We start from the raw sequence: 18,418 nt of genomic DNA on the forward strand, positions 1-18,418 counted from the left end.
TACAAGAACCAAGGGACACTGTGTAATTTTCAGATTTTAAAAACTCCTATTACAGTGATATTTACTTATTTATTTATTTAATACATCTTTATTGGAGTATAATTGCTTCACAATATTCTGTTAGCTTCTGTTGCACAACAAAGCGAGAATCAGCCATATGCATATACATGTCCCCATATCCCCTCCCTCCCCTCCTCCCTATCCCACCCCTCTAGGTCATCACAAAGCCCTGAGCCCATCTCCCTGTGCTATGCTGCTGCTTCCCACCAGGCAACTATTTTACATTTGGTAGCGTATATATGTCGATGCTAGTACTCTCACTTCGCCCCAGCTTCACCCTTCCACCTCATGTCCTCAAGTCCATTTTCTATGTCTAACTCTTTATTCCTGCCCTGCAACTAGGTTCATCAGTACCATTTTCTTTTCTTTTTTTTAGATTCCATATATATGTGTTAGCATACGGTATTTGTTTTTCTCTTTCTGACTTACTTCACTCTGTATGACAGACTCTAGGGTCCTTTTTCTTACATAGCGTCTCTCAATAACTAAATCTGAGTTAAAGAAAATAACTTTTCCATTTACATTGACAAGTTCAGTGATTTGGGAAAGGTAGTGAACTGGAAAAATAAGAAAACTGACTATGTAATGATGTTTATTAAAAGAGTAAAAGTTTTATATATAAATGTATATTTTATTTCTTAAACTATTTATGTTTATTTTTTATTTTGTCATTCAGGACTTTTCCTGCTTTACCCTTTCTGTTTTCAGTGTCAGGAGAAAATGCAAAACAATGGAGTCTTGCTTTTGAAAACCCAGTTTATACTTGTCTCAAAAGTTTATAAGGAGATAATTTTCATTAGAGGTCATAGTTATCAACAAGCTAACAAGGTTTAGAAAGGCTAAGTATTTGTCATGAGGTCATTTTACTGGTAAGTGGCAGAGCCGGGATATGAACTCAGATATATTCCGGATCTGGTTTTCTTAATCTTCAAGTAACATTTGTTTTTAATTGTCATTGATCATCTTCATTTAGATGATGCACTAACTCATGAAATTCCTCATTATTTCCTTTTCCCTCAGACAAGCTCTTCTCTCTTCTTTTATAGGCGTCACCATTCTTAATCTTCAAAATATCTGATTCATTTTTCACATCTTTTGTCATGTGCCATATTTGGTTTTAAAATGTTTACTATCCCTTTCCATCTTTCAGTAGTTCTTTTCTTTTTTTCTCTTTTTGCATATTCAGCTTTTTCCAACAAGCTTACAGTTTTATACCTGAATTTCTCCCAAATTCTCATTGTTTAAAATAACATAAACATCTGCCTACAGTAAAAACCATTTCATTTCCTCCATGTATATATGATCTTTACAAAATTAAACAAAAGTTAAATCAACTAAGAGACAATCTTTAAAAAATTTTTTTAATTATTTTATTTTACTTTAAAAAAATTTATTTATTTATTTATTTATTTATTTATTTATGGCTGTGTTGGGTCTTCCTTTCTGTGCGAGGGCTTTCTCTAGTTGCGGCAAGTGGGGGCCACTCTTCATCGTGGTGCGCGGGCCTCTCACTGTTGCGGCCTCTCTTGTTACGGAACAGAGGCTCCAGACACACAGGCTCAGAGACTGAATCTTATTATGAGCTAATCTCTAAGTTTTCTTCCAAATCTAACAATTATACGATATAAAGATTCTCATATTATTTGTCAATAATTTAAAAGCTAAAAGTGAAGTTACAGAAGGCTCATTCACCTATTTTATCATTGAGAAAGTGAAAGCCCAGAGATCTTGAGTGACTTGCTCAAGGTCACAGAGTTAGATAAAGAGTCTGGAAAAGAAATAACTCACTTGCTTGTCTGTTGGGAGTTTGTTCCATTAACCTGTGCTGTGATAGACTATCCCCATTTTCCTTTGGGCTATGGGTAAAATATTATATTCATAATCACTATATGGAAACACCATCAAAAATGCATTTTAAAATAAATGTTAGAGCATTCAGAGTGAAAATTATTCCACATCTAGTAAGATGCTTTTATTCTTTTAGTTTTAGAATATTTGATAAGCACACAGAAATTGATGTGCATTTGACTCATTAGTGAATAGATAAAAATGTAAACCATTTTCCTATAATATAAAAGCCAAATTTGTGATGCTAACACTTTTATGCATAGAATGCTAATATCCTCATTTTTAATATCATATCAGTTAGGATTTGGTTGGTCTATAGATAACAGAAAATATAAAATAATAGTGGCTAGGACACAAGGTATTCAGCCATGTAAAAGTAGTCAGGAGGGTTTTTTTTTTTTAATTATTGGGGTATAGTTGTTTTACAATGTTGTGTTAGTTTCTACTGTACAGTGAAGTGGAGTTCCCTGTGCTATACAGCAGGTTCTTATTAGTTATCTATTTTATCCATATTAGTGTATACACGTCAATCCCAATCTCCCAATTCATCCCCCCCACCTCCCCATCCCTTGGTGTCCATACGTTTGTTCTCTACATCTGTGTCTCTATTTCTGCCTTGCAAACCAGTTCATCTGCACCATTAAGCTGACAAATAGGTTTCATGAATTCATTAGGAAGCGAAACCCTTTATTCGTTCCCTGCCCCCACCATCCTTAGCACACGACTCTCATCTGCAAGATGACTTCATGGCCAAAGATGGCAGGTGGAACCTCGCCATCTGGCTGCTTTCCAGGCAGCAAAAAGGAAGACAAAGAAAAGCACAGAATGTCCCACCTCTCCCCTGAGACAATACTAGTGTAGCCTTCAGAAAGTCACACACAGTGCTGCTGTTTATATATCATTTCCCAAAACTTAGACACAAGGGCCACACCCATCTACAAATGAAACTGGAACGTATGTTTTATGTTGGATGCATAATAAACAAAAGGGACAGTGATACTGGGTGGACAAATAGCAATCTATTGAACATATGTGATCTGGAGAAGAAGGTCACATGAAACTTTAATTTGCAGTCTTGAAAAAAATACCAACAGGACAGTATAGTAAAAAGTGCTTAAAATTGTACCTCAAAAAACTGTGGTTTTATTTTAGATATACTTCTAAGACAGTGGATTACAAGTAAATCCTTGAAAATGTGTGCACCTTATTTGGCTCACTTGTACAATAAAAAAATTAAAACTGCCTTTGAGATCATGTAAGATAATGCCCATGACAAAGATATCAGATGTGAAAGGGTTTTGGAAAAATATATTTGTATTTGCACGTGTCAGTGGGTATATGTGTGTGTATGTATGCAGTGTGTATGTGTATAAATATATAGTTTTAAAAGAAATCTCTGATATTTATTATTATTTTTGTAAGACTTTTCAAAAATTAAACAAGCATCAGTATAATTTTCCCTAATTATTATTTCCTATGGAAATAAACAGATCCAAATGCTAGGACACTGTTGAGGTGGCACTTTTATTTCCATGTTACCTCTTCAGCTATGATCTATTATTATCATAGACCTCCTACAGTGTTTTTTTAAAATTTTTGAAACTGGACTTACTTAGAAAATGATTGTCTCCCATGTAATAACCTAACTTCTCTATTGAAGTCACGTACACATAAAACAGGTTGATTGTGGGATCACCAAGTTAATAATGGACTGTTGCTTAATCACTTTAAACATGAACATTTGGGTCCTAAAGCTGGATGAAATGATTGGTGGTATCATATAAGACTTTGAGTGATTCAGTGTTAAAATTATATTATGATATCATGGCTGTGTACACATCAGCACAAGATATTTGGCAATTCTTTATATAATTTAGTCGCTTATGCAACTCGATGGTATAAATTGGAACAACAGTAAGTTTGGTACTGAATTACGCTTCTTGGTCATCAACTGAGTGACCACTTCTTCATTTCATTCTATGTAACAGAATATTAATATTCTATTCCTTCACCCTTCATGCATGACATTTTCCCAGTACTTCAGTCTTCAAATATATAAATGGAAAACTAAAATGTCTTAACATTTCTATTCCAATTAATAACATACTTAAAATACATTATGTAACTTTATGTAGGCAAATTGGTTTTTATTAAGTAGTAAATCTAAGCGGTCCCTAAAGAAAACCACAGAAATGTAATATCAAGGAAAAAAGTCTTCAAAATTGAACTAGACAGTATGATTTCAGGAGAGGAATTAATCCTAAATCTTCTCTAAGTAACAGAACACTTAATTGTGAAGCTCTAGGTTGTCAAATATTATAAAATTTAGTACTACTGGTATTAGCTACAAAATTGTCTTCAAAAATGAACATTAGCCACTACTTTTTCTGTAAATAGTCCATAAAAAGTACATTATATAATGTTAGACTATCTGCCACTAACTGTGGGTGGGTGTTTATTCTGCTTTCAATTTCTCAAATAACAATTTAGGTTCATTCATTCATTCATTCATTCATTTGTTTATTTATTTGTTTGTTTATGGCATAATTTAGTTTTCATTAACTCCAGTAGTTAACATATGCAGAACTGTATATCTCATGTTTAAATTTAGAGCACAATTTGAATAATAGACATTAATTGTATTTAATAAATGCTTTAACAAATGTGGCAGCTCTTCATTTTCAGACACTGCATATATAATGAATTTTAGTTGTGACTCTGTAGGCTAGACACAGAGTTACTGGTCAGTGCAAACATGTATACAGAGTTGCAGATTACAGAAAGTGAACATCCTGGACTTCACCCCTTCCAGAAAAGGGGGTTCTAATAAAATCCTCCTCACCATCTTAAGTGTTACAGACACACACACACACACACACACAATTAATTCCTATATTTTGCTAATTAATTGTATGACACTGGCCCAGAGTAGGTACTGCCCCCACTACCACCCCCATGCACAGACCTTTTAATTTTCAATTGTTCAAATTTGTACACCCACTTTTATATGTCATTTTTTCTCCTTTCTTGTTTCTGCCCCATTGTCCTTTATTATTTTTCTTCTTAGCACTTGACACACCCTGACTATTGCTTGTTCCTGACTTCCCAACTAGAATGAAAAGCAGGACTTTTGTCATTTTTTCCCACTACTCTTTTTCCAGCCATTGGGTCATGCTTGGAATGTGCAACGTGCTCCATCACCATTTGTTGAATGTATGAATACTCAAATTACCATCACATGGCTGGCTCTTACATTGGAATTGCTTCCCAAGTGGTGTCCTACTTCCACCCTTGGCCTCTTCTGAATGATTCTCCACACTGCTGCCTGAATGAACTTCTCAAAACCTGATCATGCTGCTCTTCTTCTTAAAATCCTTCAAACCTGCTCTTACTCATAAGATAAGGCCAAAGTCCATGGCATGGCTTATAAATTCCCTCAGGACTGAACCTCTGCTCTGCTGGCCTTTTCTAGTTTACCTCCTCACTCCATGCACTTCAGCTACACTGACCATCTTTCAGTTTTCCCCAAATACATCATCCCAAACCACAGTCCCTTAAAAAGGGTTTCTTCTGGCCTCTCACCCTCCTTCTAGAATCCTGACCTTGAGATTTCAATTCAACTGCTATGTTCCCAAGGAAGATTTTCAAAGTACTCCCAGGGTGTATTAGGGTTTCCCAGTACAGCAGTTCTCCCTTTTCCACAGTGGATACGTTCCAAGGCTCCCAGTGGATGCCTAAAACCACAGACTGTACCAAACCTTATATAAGCTATGTTTTTTTCTATAAATATACACCTAAAATTAAGCTTAATTTATGAATTAGGCACAGTAAGACGTTAACAACAGGAACTAATAATAAAATAGGACAATTATAACAGTATACTATAGTAAGAGTTATATGAATGTGGTCTCTCTCAAAATACCTTATTGTACAAATTTAATGCCTTTTCCATCTTAACTAAGTGTTTAGTACATACTGTGGATGTAACTCTTGCAATATGAGGTGACAGCAAAACTTGCACAAATTTTCTTTCTTCACAATTTCATGGACAGAAAATTTGTTTTTACTGTAGATTTCAGCATACAATGTTTTTTCTTTCATTATTAAGTCGAGAATTTTCACATTTTCACTTAAAGGAAGCCCTTGATGGCTCCTCTCTGGCATATCCAAATTGCCAGCATCACTGCTCTTGTGCTTTCGGGTCATCATTAAAATAAGGATCACTTGAACACAAGCAATGGATACTGCAACAGTCACCCTGATACGAGGCAGCTACCGAGTGACCAATGGATAGAATATACTGGACAAAAGAACGTTTCATTCTCGGTGGAGAGGGAGCAGGATGATGGGAGATTTCATCGTGATACTCAGAACAATGAACAACTGAAAACATGAATTGTTTATTTCTGGAATTTCCATTTAATATTTAAAGAGTGCAGTTGACCTCTGGTAACTGAACCTGCAGAAAGCAAAACCACGGATGGGGTGACTACTGTATAGACTAGCTGCTTATACTTTTTCTTCTCTACACTTAGCATTTAAAATATTTTTGTAGCATTATTTGATAAAATCAATTTTTCTCCACTAAGTTTTAAAGCTCAGTGGAGACAGAAATGGTCTCTACTTATATCTCCCGTTTGGTATAGACCAAGTGCCTAATAAGTATGTGATAACCATTTCTTAAACAACTGAGTGAATGCCACGTATGTAGGCATTTGAGGTTGTACTGCTGTTTCACAGAACCCTCACTGTGATCTCCATGCATAAGGAGTAATTACATTGGTTTAGGAAAAAAACAGGTAAAAATCTTAACTCACAGATAGTTTCCTTGCCCCAGTGAAACTTTTTAATATGCTAAATTTGTTTAAGGTCAGACAACATGCTCAATCATCTCACATCTTAGCACTGAAAAATGTCCTTAACATAACAAGTAAATAGAATTCCTGCAAGAACATTTACTATATCAATGGTATATATGATTGTTGCTTTGCTGAGAAATAATCTTACATAAATGATAAGAAACACCAATCAGTCTTAGTAAATAGCATTATTTTTATAGAGTAACAACAAAATTTTTCATTTTTTTTTCATTTTTGTAGGTGCAGGTAACTTTAAAGTTTCTATCAGCAGTAATGTTGAAAATTTCCCCTCATTATTGACATGTAATTGATCCCCACAACACCCTATGATACACATTAATAAAGTTCCTAGATGTCCTCCTCAAGAGTATGTCTTCAAGAGATGTCCCACCTCCACACTCCAGCTGCCTTATTCAAAGTCAAAGGTTGAATCATTCCTCTCAAAAGGAGCCTACACTTAGACCCCATAAGTATATTCCCCAGGATCATCACAATATTTTTTTTAAAGAATTATTTTCAAGCATGAGATAGGAAAATTTTGAGATGTGGTGGTGATTATATGACTATTTATATGTCAAAAAAACCCACACACCAGAACTAAACCCATCCACCTACAGTCAATTAATCTACAACAAGGAGGCAAGAATACACAAGGGAGAAAAAATAGTCTCTTCAATAATGCTGCTGGGAAAACAGGACAAATGCATGTAACAGAATGACCATAGGGCTTCCCTGGTAGCGCAGTGGTTGAGAGTCCGCCTGCCGATGCAGGGGACATGGGTTCGTGCCCCGGTCCGGGAGGATCCCACATGCTGCGGAGCGGCTGGGCCCGAGAGCCATGGCCGCTGAGCCTGTGCATCCGTAGCCTGTGCTCTGCAACGGGAGAGGCTGCAACAGTGAGAGGCCGGCGTACCGCAAAAAAAAAAAAAAAAGAATGACCATATACTAACACCATATACAAAAATAAACTCAAAATGGATTAAAGACCTAAAATGCTTAAGACTGGAAACCATAAAACTCCTGGAGAAAAACTTAGGCAGAACACTCTTTCACATAAGTCATAGCAGTATTTTTTTTTTTTGATGTCTCCCAAGGCAGAGGAAACAAAAGCAAAAATACACAAATGGAACCTAATTGAACTTAAAACCTTTTCACAAAGGAAACCATCAACAAAAGAAGAGACAACCTACTGAATGGGAGAAAACATGTGCAAATGATATGACTGATCTCAAGCCCCCAAATATATAAATAGCTCATACAACTAAACATCAAAAAAAAAAAAAACCTGATTAAAAAATGGGCAGAAGAACTGAATAGACATTTTTCCAAGGAAGAAATGCAGATGGCCAACAGGCACATGAAAAGATGCTCAACATTGTTAATCATCAGAGAAATGTATGATGATGATCTCAAAACCACAATGAGATATCACCTCACACCTGTCAAAATGGCTATCATCAAAAAGACCTCAAGGGCTTCCCTGGTGGCGCAGTGGTTGAGAGTCCGCCTGCCGATGCAGGGGACACGGGTTCGTGCCCCGATCCCGGAAGATCCCACATGCCGCGGAGCGGCTGGGCCCGCGAGCCATGGCCGCGGAGCCTGTGTGTCCGGAGCCTGTGCTCCGCAACGGGAGAGGCCACAGCAGTGAGAGGCCCGCGTACAGCAAAAAAAAAAAAAAAAAAAGACCTCAAATAACAAATGCTAGCGAGGATGCAGACAAAAGGGAAGTCTCATACAACGTTGGTGGGAATGTAAATTGGTGCAGCCACTGTGGAAAACAGCATGGAGGTTTCTCAAAAAACTAGAAATAAAACTACCATGTGATCCAGCAATTCCACTCCTGGGTATATATCCAAAGAAAATGAAAACATTAATTTAAAAAGATGCATGTACCTCAATGTCCAATTGCAGCATTATTTACAAAAAGTCAAGATACTGAAGCAACCTAAGTGTCCATCAACAAATGAATGGATAAAGAAGATGTGGTATACATATACACAATGGAATACTACTCAGCCATAAAAAAGAATGAAATTTTGCCATTTGCAACAGCATGGATGGACTTGGAGGGTATTATGCTTAGCAAAATAAGTCAGACAGAGAATGAAAAATCCTGTATGTCACTTATATGTGGAATCTAAAAAAACAAACTCGTGAATATAACAAAAATTTAAAACTCATAGAACAAACTAGTGGTTACCAGTGGGGAGAGGGAAGAGGGAGTGGCAAGATAGGGGTAGGGAATTAAGAGGTACAAACTACTACGTATAAAATAAATAAGCTACAAAGATATACGGCACAGCACAGGGGATATAGCTGATATTTTATAATAACTATAAATGGAGTATAAAATTTGTGAACCACTATGTTATACACCTGAAACATATTGTATCAATTAATTATTCCTCAATAAAAAAACAACTAATCATATCACAAAATTACAATTGCTGATATTTATTGTATGCAAATTATATGTCAACAAACCCGATTTCAAAAAATAAAAAATAACTTTGGGCCTAAATGATATCAACATTTTCCCAAACAGGGGATCCACATTGGTGCAAGCAGCTGGAAATGGTTAGAGGTAAGACTCTTGGAGGAGGCAGAAGGAAGTGTTGTCTGTAGCGCCCTCTGCTGGGAGGGCTGAGTCAGGAGCAGGGCAGTGAAGTGCAGGTGTGCCATGTGCAGTAGTACAATCACACACAGTGCATGTGGCGCCAGGCATGTCCTGGACATGGTGGAGATGTATGCTGAATAGCAGCTGGCAGAAGACTCTTCCAATAAAACAAGCAAAAACAGGAAATAGCACCTAAAAACCTGACACTTCTTTTGACAAATTGGACCTGTCTTCTGAAATGGCAAAAAGCAGTAGTTTCATATCTGCTGCCATTTAGATGGGGCCTGTGCCCTTCGGCTGGTTCCGCCTGCACTGCCCTCTTGACCTGGTCATCTTGCCGGTCTGCTCCCTGTAGGCAATGGAATTCACAAGCCATGTCTACATGCCTGAACTCCATGCCCTCAAAGCCCTTTTCTCCCCTCTGCACCTATCTGCATACTATTTCAGCTGCCTGATCTCTCTTCATTTCTACTTGTCAAAATCCCATATGCTCTTTAAGGCTCAACTCAAATGTCACTGTATTCGCCATCTTACTGCAATTGTAGATTTATAGCATCATTTCATGTATTTTACAGTGTTACAAGAGTCAGTTCACCTTCTGCTTTAATTTTTTTTCCATTCTGATAGCACTTTTGATTGTTTTTATGAGATCCTCCCTCCTCCTTTAAAAATATATGTGACTGATTTTCACCTAAATGGAATGACTGAAGTGACTGAGGAAATAAGCATGTGTGTTCTCATGGAAGATAACTGTACTGCCCCCTTTAGTAATCATTTTATATATCCAACTCCCACATGATTCATTTCAGAAAGGCATCACAGCATTTAAGTCTATTGTTTCTTAAACAAGAACAAATCCTCGAGTTTATTTTAGTGTTTCCTTTGGCCGCACAGTTTTTCAGCAAGCATGCTTATCACTTTCCAGTTGAGCTAAAAAAGAAAAAAAAATATTTCTTGATTGCTTTGTTATCTGTGCAATGGATGCTCATTCAATCTGTTCAATAAGGAAGAAAACTGGCTGTGATGAACTCCCCCAACATGTATTTATTGTGGCAGAAAACACTATTACTGGCTAAACCTCTGAGGATGTGGCACCCCTGTAAAGGATGAGCATTCAAAGCATCTGAAATTTAATTCCAGATGCACAAGCAATACTTCTCAAACTGCCTAAGTTCTGCTAATACAGATGACACATTTGAGAAGAGAATATTCATTTCCTTCCTGGTGCATTTCCAAGTTGTCTGAGCAGCTGAAAGTTTCTATTACATAAAAAGGCCACTAATGCTCTTCAGTGGTTGCCCTTGGTGCACAACCCCTCAGGCTTGAAAAGAAAACATCTCTCACTATGCTGTCCCCACAAAATGCACACACTGTGTGTATAAAAAGCAAAAGCAAAAAAAAAAAGTGTCCACAAGAGAAACATGGGGGAAAAGCGATGTAACAACTTCGTTACTAGGGATTTTAAGATGCTAAACAAGTCACAAGTAGGAAGGTACAAGGGAAAAAATGGATGTCAAGATCCACACAACCAGTGCAAATTTTCCCAGGGTCAACTTCAATTTTGTTAACCACCTAAGGAAGAAATATAACATACTGTGGTATCTACAGATGTCTATGACATCCTTACTCTTTCTGGTAAAATAATTTAACAACTGCACCCAAAACCATTCAACAGAACTTTCCCTTCAATACACAGTATATTACTTATTTTCATGTATTTAGGTCTTCAATTGGTATCTTCATTTTAGTACCCCTCTTGAATGCAATTTTTAACCCTTACTCTTATATCTTGGGATTTGTTGACCAAGTAGGCTGTTTTTTTCTGGCAGCAAGACATGGCCAATGTGGGGAGAAGTTCACATCTGGTTCTTGGTCAGCAGAAAGGTGCCAATGGTGGGGAAAAGCCACGGCCCATTAGTTTCACCCATGTCTTTTTTATTATACTTCTCCTATAATATGCTAGGTACTGTTCTAGGCATTAGGTTAATAAGGATGCCTACATGACTACAGTGGTACAAATGACTTTTAGGCTATTAGGAATAGAATATTTGCTAAATCTAGATGATGTTAGAAACCATATTTTAGCGGTGGTTGACAACCAGAGTTTCTACCTAATGATCCTACCTCCCACTATGCTAAGTCAAGATCCAGGTAAGATTAAGAAGGGGTACTAAAGCAATTTCTGGACTAGACATCCTACCAGAAAAATAAGTCATAAAATTGACCTAAGCCATTTGTACAGTTATACAGGTTGTCCAATGCACATGGACACCCAGCTGAGGGATGAATGGGTCCGAAATTCAGCACCTACTCTGCTTTCTAAGCCATCTAGCCTGGCAAGGAGTTGCATCTTCACAGAGCATAAGCCTCCTTTAGTAAGCTGCATAATATATGGTCTACACACCAAGTCACTCACCATGTGCACAGAACACAGCCCACTCAGAAGATGCTCTTTATGATGATTTGCAGAAAATACCCTATGGGTTAGCAGTCTTGGTTTTATAAAGCTGGAGTCAGCATGCTGAAGAGTTTAAGAATTGGAGGTTGATAATCAGAACAGAATCCCTGGGTCAGGAATATGAGAACGTGAGATTCCACTTGGGAAATGGTATAGAATTCCAGAAAACTTCACAGGGCCATAAGGTCCAGGTGAGGTCTGAAACATGTGATTTAAAGTACCATAAAAACACCCAACAGTAGGAGTAGGGGCACCATGATGTCTCAAGGCAGCATAATAAAGGATGTCCTCAATGCTCAACTTCTTATGTGCTTCCTGCCACCATTCAGGATTGGTCTGAGATCTGGGACAAGACAGAGCCTGTGTGTGGGAGAGACTAGAGATCTAGCTGTGGAATAGTTTAAGAGGGCTTGGCATCTGAGAAAGGTACTGAAAGCCCTCCCTCTCTAGGGTTGCCTCAGACTTACTTGAACTGGGCAACTCAGACCAAGTCCATGCAGCATTATGGCTATAAACTCTGCATCTCAGAGCTCCAGAGACTTTGTGTGAAAGAGGGTAAAGAAAAATGCATGAAAATGGGATCAGCTCTGATTATCACTATACAGTTCGATTGTAAGTACTTTTGCAAATCTGTGAACCAGCTAACAATTCCATGTTCAAGCCTTGCAAGCTGCCTACAACAGTTTTCCTTTTTCATTCATTTTTGGATATGCACGCATTTACTTTCTCATATAAAAGAGCTATAAAAAGTAATCTGGGATTTTATATCAAATATTTCTTTCTTACCTGTATGGTATGGTGCTAAAAGGCCACAATTACGGGTTCATACAACTGCCACTTTGCTTTGCTGAATATCATGGCCAATAACCAAATCCTACTGTCCCCATTCCCAAATGCAGGAAACCAGGTAAGACAGAGTATATATATCAAAGTGAGCACACCACTGGCCCTGCTGTAACAAATTTCAGCATGCATGGCTAGCAGGTAAGTATGCTAGTATAAAAGGGACAGTACCTTTCATTTTAAGAATTTCATTCAGCAAAAATATTTGAACCTGTACTCTGGACTAAGCATGATCTCTGTACCTACTGAGACTATACAATTTAACCTTCTAATAAGAACGAGTTTCCATGAGTGACAATGTCATTACATTAGGTTTCTCAGGTTGCTCCTTCATAGAAGAAGCAATCCACTAGCAGAAAGCTTTGTTTCCTACCAGCTGAAATCACTCACTTGTAAAGTGCCATACAGGAATCAAAATCACTCTTCAAGGAGTTTTAAAATATAATCACCAACATTCACTCAAGGTAGGCATTTAACCTCTGGGTCCTTAAATACTCTGTTTGGGAAATTAGGAAATGATGTTTGGTGTGGAGCAGACTGAGCTGGAATAAGAGTGTTTCACAGGTTGGAAATTCTACTACCCTAAGGTGGAAATTCTAAAGCAGTCTCACAGCTTCCCTCTATGTCCCTGGCACAGCTATAAAATGTTCTTTATAGATGGAAATGATTGCTGAGTGGCATCTCTAGGGAAAGAGCTGTGGTTTGCTCTTCAGCCAAGAAAGAGCAATATCAAGATGTCCCCACAGGGCATTAGCTCTTGACATGAGCCTGTTATGACTCCCAGGGGCTTCCTTTACTTGACGATGCTCTAGGTGTGCAGCTGTCTCCAGAGACCTGCTAGAGGTCTGGGAACATGCAGGGGTCAGCATCTAACTTATGGGCTGGATATTTACTAGAAAGAACCCAAAGCTATGTGCTTTGGTGTGAGACATTCAATTCAGGTAGTGTTCCAAGAATCGATGTATCACTTTGAAGCGTAGTCAGTGACCCTACATTAAAGTGTTGCTCAGGCTTTAATGCAAGTGAACTATTCCTCCATTCTCAGCTCTCAGCCCTGCCAGGAGCACACCCCAGCACTCCCATTTGCCAAGTGTGGCCTATGCCTCCCTTCTGCCTTGATCATCTGAGAGTGTTAATTATACTCCAGATCCACCTCTATCAGTAACCTCAAACTCAGAGCACAGCAAGAGTAGCAGAACCTTTGATAATTATTTAACATTAAAAAGATGTGACATTTGTCATCTATTTCTTCTAAAATCAAGAAGTCTGAATACTAGTATCACATGTGTATTAACTGTTACACACATGCTTATCCTGTACTTCAGCTCTCTGAACATCTACAGTGAATAATTCTGTGTCACTGACACTTCAAGTAGTGAAAAATCCCACTTCACCAGGAATGATTCCACAAATAAGCAGATTACAAACATTCTAGACACTTCCCCTTAGTAATAAATATTTTATAATTTGATATAAAATCATATTTATACACACATATGTATATAAAACTGGAAATTTAATTTGTTTCTATTCATTTTATATTCTTTTATTCTTTTCTATTCCTTAAAGCATCGTAGTTATACTCTACTAAACTGATTTAATGATCCACTCATAGGTTCAAAACAACAGTTTGATTAAAACTCTTATAGGCAGGACAGTGATTTGCAGAGTGCCACTAGACGCTGGAAAATCCCTCTCGTGAATAGTATATGTCATTATTGGAGGCAGTAAAAGGGCTATTAGCAAAAGGTATTGCTCCGGAAAACTACGGTTAAAAATGCATGCCTTTAAGCTGAGATGTCCTCTAGTCTAGGATCCCCAACTATATGTGCCATCTAAGTCCCCTGTGTAGATACTGCTAGTCAGTCATTGCTAATCAATGATTTTTTTTTCTCCTGAGCTTAGACAAGACTTCATATCCCTTCTCAGAAGTGAATTCCAGGCAATGACTACTAGCTTACTGTAACTGATGGGAGAAGTAACAACTATTTGCCATCCGATCTCTACTCGTTTTTTGATGTCAGTTTTGAGTCATCTTCCAATACTTCTAGATAGCTGAGGAACTTCAGAGTGAGAAAAGAGGATGGCAAGGAGAAGATCTAGGCGACTAGGGACAATCCAAGGGCTCCCCTAGCTGGTGAGGCCTCAGGGTAGCGGTCAGACTGTGCTACAGAAAACTGCATCATCTTGTCCATACTGCTCCATCCTGTATCTGAAATGTCTGCTCCCCAAACTCTAACCATATATCATAATTTTTACATAGAAGTCTAGCTTGACAAATGAGCTGACAGAGGTACTTGTGCATGCTCCATAAGGATACCAGATGTTTCTTCTGTTATCTACTTCATTTCAAGCCTGCTTTCCTTCTTGATATCCTTCTGAATTTGACTCTTCTACCCATCAATAAGCCTTTTTTCAGGCTATCCCTTTACCTGGAACAGCTCTCTCTTTTTTAGAGGTATCCTTGATCATACTCCACCTTGGGTAACATTCAAGGTGTGACTTTAATACATAGATATTGAGGTATATTTTATTTCACTATTCCGAGACATGAAAAGCTATTTATTACTCTATAAATGTTAATTAGCTTCCTATTAACCAATTACACCTGCATACAATTTTAAAGAGGGTTAACTCTAGGAATACATAATATGATGAAATACCTATAAGTGTTGTCTATTTGTGTTTTTATGGTTTTGAGTTTATTTGACTCTTGCCTTGGAGGCAATGACCATATAACCTTTGTTTTATTTAGGTAATATTCCTATACGGTAAAATGCAAAGAACTTAAGCATATGATTCAATAAATGTTGACAATTTAAACAACAAATAACTAATGCCCTAAACAAGACACGGACATTTCCATTTTCCCAGGAATTTCCTTTATTCCCCATTCCCGTTCCTTCATAAGCAATCACTGTTCTAATTTATGTTCTTATAGATTGGTTTTGTCTTTATTTTTAACCCTATATAAGAAGCATGAAATGCAGTGTATCAATTTTAGTCTAGCTTCATTTGCTTAGCAGTTTTGAAATTGACTTGTACATATCAGTGGCTCTTTCCTTTTCATTGTTGAATAATATTCACTTATCCACTCTCCTATTGATGCAAATTTGGTTTATTTCAGTTTATGGATATTATAAATAAAAATTCTATGAAAATTTTTGTGCAAATTTTTTGTGGACATAACTTTTCATTACATAGTAATGAAACTGCTGTGTAATAAGACAGATGTATGTTTAACTTTATAAGACATCGCTGAATAGTTTTCCAAAGTATACCATTTCACACTCCCACCAGCAGCACAGGAGAGTTTTAGTGCTATACTTTTTTGCTAAAATTTGGTGTTGTCCATCACCTGACTTTTACCTATTCTGGTTGTCGTACCATCTATTAGTACTACTCTTTAGATCATGGGTATGCATGGTTAGTGCTGCATGGAAATCTAGTTCACTCTATTAAAACCCAATATTCACAGTTTAACACACCCATAAATACTAATGAGAGAGACAGAGGCAGTAGCAGAAATGTTGAAATTAGCTCTTACACCCCAAATTAGAAATATTTTAACACCTCCAGAATGCATGGATACAAGGTAAAGCAGTATCTACTCTTCCTCTCTTCTCTCTGGCATTATTTGTGTAGAAAGTTCTTTAAGCCAATACATAATATTTTTAAGGATTCATGGCAGAATTTTATACAGAGATGGAAGAATCTACTCTATAGCTCACATCTAAGATCCTGGATAGCTTGTATTTTCTGATATTGAACTTACTGATCTTTTCTTCACCAAGTTCAAACTAAATAACTGTACTGAGTTAAAAAATTAAAAGTTAGGTAAGCTCTTTGTGCCTTTCTACAATTAGATTTAATTTCACTTAATTCATAAATATTGTTACTAATTAATTATATGCAATTTTATCTCCATAACGCACATTTTATACAGAGATTTTAATGAGCGAAAGGCATTGGGAAACCAGGTACTAGAGCTGCTTCCAACCATATATTTCTCACTCAGTCTTCAGATTAGTCAGTACTCTTGCTTTCTTATTTAAATTTCCCACATATAGGTTTGGGGAGAATTAAGGCAGAGGTAAAATTTTTATTGGAATACTCCTAGCTGGGGCTCTTTTTTTCTCTCAAATCTTCCTGTGTTGCTGTTGTTTGTTTCTGTTGTTTGTTTGGTTGGTTTTTGTAATCCCCATACTGCCATCAAAAACATTCTTGACTTAATTTCTCCCACACTCCTCACAAGCCTCACCACTCTCTTTTTCACTGTCTCTGTCCCTTTTTTTTTGAACCCACATTTTTTCACACATCCAAAGCATTCCTATTAATAGCATCTCTCATTACACCAAGTGTCTCTGAACTCCCCACCCATGAGATAGATATATCTTCTTTTGAAAAAATGCATTTTTATCACATCCACCCCCTTCTCTCATTTCATTGCTATTGCTTTAGTTCAATTCTTACTTATTTCTTACTTTAGCATATACAATTTCTTCGACTCCTAATATTTACCATTTTGTAGTCTCTTTTCATAAAAAAATTAACCACATATATGTTTCCTAATACTTCTTCAAAGTAGCCAATTTTTTTCCCACAGTATAGACTTGAAATTCCTTAGTCAAGCATAAAAAAGTTGTCATCACCATCTTGTCCCAAATTCCCAGTTTCATTTTTTTCCAGTCTTTCATGTGGGTAGACTTCAGCCAAAACGAATCATTCACCAGTCAACAAATAGAACCTACCCTTTTAGACCATATACAATTCCATGAGCTAGTCTTTCTGCCCACAATGTTTTCTTTCTCCCACCTCTACTATAAGCCTATAAGCCACAGGTATCTTTCAAGGTCCCTTTCCCACACTACTGGCCTTGTGATGCCTCTCTCTGCTGGATCTGGCCATGTTAATTACTCCCTCTGCATCCCTGTATTCTCTCATGCCAGTTTCTTATTATCACATAACTTCTTATTATTCAGTGTAGTTTAACTTCCAGCATCCTATACTCTTATCTTATTCAGTGGTTAGGTTCCAAAGTAAAATGCACAAAATGAGAGCATAAAGTGAAAATAATAAAAACACAGAACTAACAATGGGAATCCATTAGGAAATTTTCTCATTGAAGACTGACACACTAACCTTCAATTATTTAATATAGCAGATTTTCCTCCACTGCTGGGGAAAAAAATAGTTTCTTCAGTTGATTATCTTATGTTGTAGTTGGCTTATACTTTGGACTTAGTAATAAGTTACATAAACTTTTGTGTGTGTATGTGTGTACAAGTTCAGTACATAGCTCATTTTGAGGCTTTGAAATAAAGAGGAAGTGTTATATCCCCTTTTTTTAGAAAAAGAGAACAGGTTTTTGGAGCCCAAATGACTTGCTTTAAACCACTCAGTTACTGAGTCATAGAAATAGACTTGAATCCAAGTGTTTCTGTATCAAATCATCTGTGCCAAACTATTGCTGGGTTCACAACATAGAAAAACTTTACACAAAACTAAGGCCAAAAAATGCTCAAAAATTATTAAAAAAAAAAAACCCTTAAAGACATTCAGTGCTTCTATTTTCATTTAAAGATCACAGGGACTTTGAAAAGTTCCACTTTATTACTTTTGAATTACAAGAATCAAATAATCAGCACCTGTATGGTAAAATAACTACCTACTTCTTCAGAGTTAGAAATCTGGAAAAATCTTCTAATATACAACCTTATATCAAGGTTGTTC

The sequence above is a fragment of the Mesoplodon densirostris genome, chromosome 20, assembly GCF_025265405.1.
Source record: "Mesoplodon densirostris isolate mMesDen1 chromosome 20, mMesDen1 primary haplotype, whole genome shotgun sequence".
NCBI classification, from domain to species: domain Eukaryota; kingdom Metazoa; phylum Chordata; class Mammalia; order Artiodactyla; family Ziphiidae; genus Mesoplodon; species Mesoplodon densirostris.